A 9625-nucleotide genomic window follows, 5' to 3' on the forward strand; every position below is an offset into this window, starting at 1 on the left:
CCCCCTCTAGATGGGATCTCCAAGGGGGCATGCGCCCCCTAGCCCCTATATATAGTTGAGGGGAGGGAGGGAAGCCGCACCCTTAGCCCCGACGCCTCCCTCTCCCTCCCATGACACCTCTTCCTCCTCCAGTAGCGCTTGGCGAAGCCCTCCTGGAATCCCGCTTCTTCCACCACCACGCCGTCATGCTGCTAGATCTCCATCAACTTCTCCTCCCCCCTTGCTGGATCAAGAAGGAGGAGGCATCTCCGCTCCGTACGTGTGTTGAACGCGAAGGTGCCGTCCGTTCGGCGCTATGATCATCGGTGATTTGGATCACGACTAGTACGACTCCATCAACCCCATTCTCTTGAATACTTCCGCTCGCGATCTAGAAGGGTATGTAGATGCACTCCTCTTTCTCTCTCTCATTGCTAGATGACTCCATAGATTGATCTTGGTGATGCGTAGAAAATTTTAAATTTCTGCTACGATCCCCAACGGTCCAGGCACGATGAAACTTTACAGTGATTTTTTTGGACTAGAAGGGACCCTAGAAGCTTTGGGAGGAGGCCAGAAGACGTACAGGAGAGCCACAAGCTCACACGACGCGCCCTCGGTGGGCGCCACCTAAGCTTGTGGGCCCCATGTACCTTTATTTGACCTAATTCCAAGTCTATACATTTCCTAAAATGCCTAAACCAATAGAGAGCCACCTAAGCATTTTTCCACCGCCACAAGTCTCTGTTCTTCCATGGTCCCATCTGGAGGCCTTTTCCGGTACTCTGCCGGACGAGGAATCGATCACAGAGGGCCTCTACATCAACCTTGCTGCACCTCCGATGTTGTGTGAGTAGTTTACCATACACCTACTGATCCATAGTGATTAGCTAGATGGCTTCTTCTCTCTCTTTGATCTTCAATACAATGTTCTCCTCAGAGTTCCATCTGATGTAATCTTCTTTTGCGGTGTGTTTGATTGGATCTGATGAATTGTGGGTTTATGATCAGATTATTCATTGAAAGTAATTGGGTCTTTTCTGGGCTTTATTATGCATGATTGTTATAACTTTGTATTTCTATCCGATCTATCCGTTTGGTTTGGCCAACTAGATTGATTTATATTCAGCGGGAGAGGTGCTTTGTAGTAGGTTCAATCTTGCGGTGTCCTCACCTCATGATAGAAGGGGTAGAGAAGCATGTATTCTATTGTTGCTACTAAGGGTAAAATGACGAGGTTTAATCACATTGCTTGGTTTTATTCTGTCTAAATTATGCCATCATACTTCATGCATTACTCTATTTGTTATGAATTTAATACGTAGAGAGGCAAGCATAGTAGCACTCTCGAAGTCGAGTAATAGTAGTAGATGCAGGCATGAGTTTATCTACTTGTCTCGGATGTAATGCGTATATAAATGAATATCATCATAATTATGTGCTTTTCTATCAATTGCCCAACCGTAATTTGTCCACCCACCATATGCTATCTTTATGAGAGAGAAGTCTCTACTAAAAACTATGGCCCCGGGTCTACTTTACTCATATTACAAAAACTAAAAATACCTTGCTGTAATTTTCTTTATTTTATTTTAGTTTTGCAATTTATCTATATACTACTATTAGATTTAATCCTTGCAATTAGCGAGTACAAGGGGATTGACAACCCTCTTGCCCATGTTAGGTCAAGTAATTGCTCTTGTGTGTAGGTACAATTGACTGGGTGTTTGCGTGAGTCTCATATTTGTTTGATACCCTTGTTTCTCTACCAAGGGAAATACTATCTGCTACTATATTGCTTCCCCCATCCTCTTCAAGGAAAATCCCAACGCAGCTCACAATTAGCACATACCACTTTCTTCATCACGCAAGATCGCATCTGAGGTGACGAACCCAAAAATGTCACTGATGGCTGTTTTCGGTGATGGTCTAGAATATCACCTATGATAAGCCAATTTGTCGCCTAATATCGTTTTTGGTGATGATAATCCGTCACCATTGATTGGTCCGTGCGTTTGATCGGTCAAACATTCTGACAACTAGGGCCTATAGTTGTTGACATGGTTGCTTCCATGTGGGTCTGCCGTGGGTTTTATCATCGACGGTCCCGTTAGTAATAAGTCGGCATCAGTATTGACGGGTCAACGCTGCTGACATATGGGACCAGAAGATGGTGATGTGGCTGCTTACATGTGGGACTTGGCATTGTTTTTTCTATAAGGATGTGTCCTTTGACCCGTCAAAGATTTTGACATGTGGGCCCATTATGGTGCGGACATGGATGCTTCCAAGCGGGTCCATTTGTGGGTGATGTGGCTTCTTATATGTGGGTCCATACCATTGAGATGGCGTCCATAACCGTCACAGTTTGTAGGCACGGTCAACTTGTTTTATATATTGAAAATGGTAGGCATATTTGATACAAAATTGATTTTTTCAAGAATTTTAATATAAAATTTTGTGCAAATATGAATTTCAATCCAAATTCAACACACATTTCTTTTATTAAACCACAAAGTTGACAATTGTCAAACAGACTATCTAAGACATTACAATAGCCAACCATGGGGAAGAGCCACAGTATAAAAATTGATGGGTAACATTGCATGAAAATCAAAAATCCTATGAAACACCCAAGATCTAATCTAGGAGATGCATGGCAATGAGAGGGGAGTGTGTCTACGTACCCTTGTAAACTAAAAGCGGAAGTGTATATAACACGGTTGATGTAGTCGTACTCTTCGTGATCCAATCACGATCCAAACTAATCTAGTGGAGAACGGATGGCACCTCTGAGTTTAGCACACGTTCGGCTCGGTGAGATCCTCTCCTTGATCCAGCAAGTGAGGGAGAGGAGGTAGATGAGATCTGAACCAACACGATGGTATGGTGGTGGTGGAAGCGGAATTCCGGTAGGTCTTCGCCAAGCGCGTACTAGAGAGAAGCCGGAGGTGTTGGGAGAGAAGGAAGGCAAGGGTGGAAGGGGTGGCTGCCATAAATGCCTCCCCACCTTTATATAGGCGTAGAGGGGGCTCGCGGCTTGCCCTCTAAGCCCCGAGGGTTGTTGGCCAAGGGGGGAGGAAGGAAACCCCTCCTTTCCTTCCCCTCTGATCGCTATCCCCTCTTTTTAGGGATCTTGACCTTATCCCTTGGGGATATGATCGTATTACTTTTAGGGGGGATCTTAGTGCAACACACTACCCACGTCCATGTGGGCCCCCATGCAGGTGGGCGCCACTCCAAAACCTTCTAGAACCTTCCTGGTACAATACCTAAAAAACCCAAACATTATCTGAAACCCTGAATATGACTTCCCATATATAAATATTTACCTATGGACTATTCACGAGCTCCTCGTGATGTCCCGGATTCCATTCGAGACGCCGAACAACATTCGTACTTCACTGTTAATATCTCAAAGCTGCCCTAGTGCTATCGAACATTAAGCGTGCGACCCTACGGGTTCGGGAACATGTAGTCATGACCGAGACACCTCTCCGGTCAATAATTAATAGCGAGACCTGGATGCCCATATTGATTCCCACATATTCAACGAAGATCCTTATTGGTTGAACCACGATGTCTAGGATTCAGATAATCCCGTATGCAATTCCCTTTGTTCGGCGGTATGTTACTTGCCCGAGATTTGATCATCGGTATCTCCATACTCGGTTCAATCTTGTTACCGGCAAGTCTATTTACTCGTTCCATAATACAAGATACCGCGACTAAACTCATTAGTTACATGCTTGCAAGCTTCTTGTGAAGTATTACCAAGAGGGCCCGGAGATATCTCCGTCACACGGAGTGAAAAATTCCAGTCTCGATCCACGCAACCCAACAAACACCTTCGGAGATACCGGTACAACACCTTTATGATCACTCGGTTATGAAGTGAGGTTTGATAGCACACAAAGTATTCCTCCGGTATCTGGGAGTGGCATGAGCTCATGGTCTAAGGAACTGATACTTGACATGAAGAAAGCTATAACAAATAACTAAACGATCTGATGCTAAGCTTACGATTGGGTACGCCCATCACATCATTCTCCTAATGATGTGATCTTGTTATCACATAACAACTCATGTCTATGGTTAGGAAAACCTTAACCATCTTTGATCAGCGAGCTAGTCTAATAGAGATTACTAGGGACACAATGTAGCTTATGTATTCACACATGTATTTAAGTTTCCGATCAATACAATTCTAGCATGAATAATAAACATTTATCATGAACAAGTAAATATGATAATAACCATTTTATTAGTGCCTCCAGGGCATATTTCCAACAGCCTCCCAATTGCACTAGAGTCAATAATCTAGTTTACGTCATAATGAATCTAACACCCATGGAGTCCTGGTGTGATCATGTTTTTGCTCGTGGAAGAGTTCTAGTCAATGGATCTGCCACATTCAGATCCATATGTACTTTGCAAAGTTCTATGTCTCCATCCTTAATGTAATTACGAATGGAGTTGAAGCGGCGTTTGATGTGCTTGGTCTTCTTATGAAACCCGGGCTCCTTGGCAATGGCAATTGCACCAGTGTTGTCACAAAATATAGTCATTGGATCCGATGCTCTAGGTATCACTCCCAATTTGGATATGAACTCCTTCATCCAGACTCCTTGCGTTGCTTGCTGCTACCTCTTGAGCACTTGCGTTGGTTTTCCCTTGAAGAGGAAATGGTGATACATCAAAGTAGCGTAAGTATTTGCCTCAGTTTTTGACAATGAAGGTATCAATCCAGTAGGAGGCCATGCACGAGCCCTCGCACCTACACAAAAAAATAAATCCTCACAACCAACGCAATAAGGGGTTGTCAATCCCTACATAGTCACTTAGGAGAGTGAGATCTGATAGATATGATAATATAATATTTTTGGTACTTTTATGATAAAGATGCAAAGTAAAATAAAAGGCAAAGGAAATAACTAAGTATTGGAAGATTAATATGGTGGAAGATAGACCCGAGGGCCATAGGTTTCACTAGTGGCTTCTCTCAAGAGCATAAGTATTCACGGTGGGTAAACAAATTACTGTTGAGCAATTGACAGAATTGAGCATAGTTATGAGAATATCTAGGTATGATCATGTATATAGGCATCACGTCCGAGACAAGTAGACCGACTCCTGCCAGCATCTACTACTATTACTCCACACATCGACCGCTATCCAGCATGCATCTAGAGTATTAAGTTCAAGAGAACAGATTAACACTTTAAGCAAGATGACATGATGTAGAGGGATAAACTCATGCAATATGATGTAAACCCCATCTTGTTATCCTCGGTGGCAACAATACAATACGTGCCTTGCTGCCCCTACTGTCACTGGGAAAGCACACCGCAAGATTGAACCCAAAGCTAAGCACTACTCCCATTGCAAGAAAGATCAATCTAGTAGGCCAAACCAAACTGATAATTCGAAGAGACTTGCAAAGATAACCAATCATACATAAAAGAATTCAGAGAAGATTCAAATATTGTTCATTGATAAACTTGATCATAAACCCACAATTCATCGGTCTCAACAAACACACCGCAAAAGAAGATTACATCGAATAGATCTCCACAAGAGAGGGGGAGAACTTTGTATTGAGATCCAAAAAGAGAGAAGAAGCCATCTAGCTAATAACTATGGACCCGTAGGTCTGAGGTAAACTACTCACACTTCATCGAGAGGCTATGGTGTTGATGTAGAAGCCCTCCGTGATTGATGCCCCCTCCCGCGGAGCTCCAGAAAAGGCCGCAAGATGGGATCTCGTGGATACAGAAAGTTATGGCGGTGGAATTAGGGTTTTGGCTCCGTATATGGTAGTTTGGGGGTACATAGGTATATATAGGAGGAAGGAGTACATCGGTGGAGCAACAGGGGGCCCACGAGGGTGGAGGGCGCCCCCTACCTCGTGGCCTCCTAGTTGATGTCTTGACATAGGGTCCAAGTCCTCTGGATAATGTTCGTTCCGAAAATCACTTTCCCGAAGGTTTCATTCCATTTGGACTCCGTCTGATATTCTTTTTCTGCGAAACCCTAAAATAGGCAAAAAAAATAACAATTCTGGGTTGGGCCTCCGGTTAATAGGTAGTCCCAAAAATAATATAAAAGTGTATAATAAAGCCCAAGAATGTCCAAAACAGAATATAATATAGCATGGAACAATCAAAATTATAGATACGTTGGAGACGTATCAAGCATGCCCAAGCTTAATTCATGCTCGTCCTCGAGTAGGTAAATGATAAAAACAAAATTTTTGATGTGGAATGCTACTTGGCATAATTTCAATGTAATTATTCTTAATTGTGGTATGAATATTCAGATCCGAAAGATTCAAGACAAAAGTTCAATATTGACATAGAAATAATAATACTTCAAGCATACTAATTAAGCAATTATGTCTCTTCAAAATAACATGGCCAAAGAAAGTTATGCCTACAAAATCATATAGTCTGGCTATGCTCTATCTTCACCACACAAAGTATTTAAATCATGCACAACCCCGATGACAAGCCAGGCAATTGTTTCATACTTTTGGTGTTCTCAAACTTTTTCAATCTTCACGCAATACATGAGCGTGAGCCATGGACATAGCACTTTAGGTGGAATAGAATGGTGGTTGTGCAGGAGACAAAAAGGGGGAAGATAGTCTCACATCAACTAGGCGTATCAACGGGCTATGAAGATGCCCATCAATAGATATCAATGTGAGTGAGTATGGATTGCCATGCAACAGATGCACTAGAGCTATACAAATATGAAAGCTCAACAAAAGGAACTAAGTGGGTGTGCATCCAACTCGCTTGCTCACGAAGACCTAGTGCATTTTGAGGAAGCCCATCATTGGAATATACAGGCCAAGTTCTATAATGAAAAATTCCCACTAGTATATGAAAGTGATAACATGGGAGACTCTCTATTATGAAGATCATGGTGCTACTTTGAAGCACAAGTGTGGTAAAAGGATAGTATCATTGTCCCTTCTCTCTTTTTCTCTCATATTTTTTTTATTTGGGCCTTTTTTACAACCTCTTTTTTTTTATTTGGGCTTCTTTGGCCTTTTTTATATTTTTCGTCCGGAGTCTCATCCCGACTTGTGGGGGAATCATAGTCTCCATCATCCTTTCCTCACTTGGGACAATGCTCTAAAAATGATGATCATCACACTTTTATTTACTTACAACTCAACAATTACAACTCAATACTTAGAACAAAATATGACTCTATGCGAATGCCTCCAACGGTGTACCGGGATATGCAATGAATCAAGAGTGACATGTATGAAATAATTATGAACGGTGGCTTTGCCACAAATACAATGTCAACTACATGATCATGCAAAGCAATATGACAATGATGGAGCGTGTCATAGTAAACAGAACGGTGGAAAGTTGCATGGCAATATATCTCGGAATGGCTATGATAGGTAGGTATGGTGGTTGTTTTGAGGAAGGTATATGGTGGGTGTATGATACCGGCGAAAGGTGCGTGGTATTAGAGATGCTAGCAATGGTGGAAGGAAGAAAAGTATGTATGATCCATGGACTCAACCTTAGTCATAAAGAACTCATATATTTATTGCAAAAATCTACAAGTTATCAAAGCAAAGTATTATGTGCATGCTCATAGGGGTATAGATTGGTAGGAAAAGACCATCGCTCGTCCCCGACCGCCACTCATAAGGAAGACAATCAACAAATAAATCATGCTCCGACTTCATCACATAACGGTTCACCATACGTGCATGCTACGGGAATCACAAACTTTAACACAAGTATTTCTCAAATTCACAACTAGTCAACTAGCATGACTCTAATATTACCATCTCCATATCTCAAAACAATTATCAAGTATCAAACTTCTCATAGTATTCAACACACTCATAAGAAAATTTTATTATTAATCATGAATGCCTAACATAATTAAAGCAAATTACCATGCTGTTTTGTAGGACTCTCAAAATAATCTAAGTGAAGCATGAGAGAACAATAGTTTCTATGAAACAAATCCACCGACGTGCTCTAAAAGATATAAGTGAAGCACTAGAGCAAAAAACTATATAACTCAAAAGATATAAGTCAAGCACATAGAGTATTCTAACAATTTCCGAATCATGTGTCTATCTCTCAAAAGGTGTGTACAGCAAGGATGATTGTGGAAAACTAATAAAAAAAGACTCAAATAATACAAGACGCTCCAAGCAAAACACATATCATGTGGTAAATAAAAATATAGCTCCAAGTAAAGTTACCGATGGAAGTAGACGAAAGAGGGGATGGCTTCCGGGGCATCCCCAAGCTTTGGCTTTTAGTTGTCCTTAGATTATCTTGGGGTGCCATGGGCATCCCCAATCTTAGGCTCTTGCCACTCCTTGTTCCATAGTCCATCAAATCTTTCACCCAAAACTTGAAAACTTCACAACAGAAAACTTAAAGTAGAAAATCTCGTGAGCTCCGTTAGCGAAAGAAAAGAAAACACCACTTCAAGGTACTGTAATGAACTCATTCTTTATTTATATTGGTGTTAAATCTACTGTATTCCAACTTCTCTATAGTTTATAAACTATTTTACTAGCCATAGATTCATAAAATAAGCAAACAACACACGAAAAACAGAATCTGTCAAAAACAGAACAGTCTGTAGTAATCTGTAGCTAACGCAAGATCTGGAACCCCAAAAATTCTAAAATAAACTTCTGGACGTGAGTAATTTATCTATTAATCATCTTCAAAAAGAATTAACTAAATATCACTTTCCAAATAAAAATGGAAGTAGTTCTCGTGAGCGCTAAAGTTTCTGTTTTTTACAGCAAGATTAAAAAGACTTCCCCCAAGTCTTCCCAACGGTTCTACTTGGCACAAACACTAATTAAACACAAAAAACACAACAAAAACAGAGGCTAGACAAATTATTTATTACTAAACAGGAGCAAAAAGCAAGAAATAAAAATAAAATTAGGTTGCCTCCCAACAAGCGTTATCGTTTAACGCCCCTAGCTAGGCATAAAAAACAAGGATAGATCTAGGTGTCGCCATCTTTGGTAGGCAATCTATAAGTGGCTCTCATAATAGATTCATAAGGTAATTTAATTTTATTTCTAGGAAAGTGTTCCATGTCCTTCCTTAACGGAAATTGGAATCTAATATTTCCTTCCTTCCTATCAATAATTGCACTAATCGTTCTAAGGAAAGGTCTACCTAGAATAATAGGACATGAAGGATTGCAATCGATATCGAGAACAATAAAATCTATGGGCACATAGTTCCTATTTGCGATAGCAAGAACATCATTAATTCTTCCCATAGGTTTCTTAATGGTGGAATCCGCAAGATGCAAGTTTAAAGAGCAATCATCAAAATCACGGAAACCTAATAAATCACACAAAGTCTTTGGAATCATGGAAACACTAGCACCCAAATCACATAAAGCATAACATTCATGATCTTTAATTTTAATTTTAATAGTAGGTTCCCACTCATCATAAAGTTTTCTAGGGATAGAAACTTCCAACTCAAGTTTTTCTTCATAAGATTGCATCAAAGCATCAACGATATGTTTAGTAAAAGCTTTATTTTGGCTATAAGCATGAGGAGAATTTATCATGGATTGCAACAAGGAAATACAATCTATCAAAGAGCAATTATCATAA

The sequence above is a fragment of the Triticum dicoccoides genome, chromosome 7A, assembly GCF_002162155.2.
Source record: "Triticum dicoccoides isolate Atlit2015 ecotype Zavitan chromosome 7A, WEW_v2.0, whole genome shotgun sequence".
In the NCBI taxonomy this organism is placed as follows: domain Eukaryota; kingdom Viridiplantae; phylum Streptophyta; class Magnoliopsida; order Poales; family Poaceae; genus Triticum; species Triticum dicoccoides.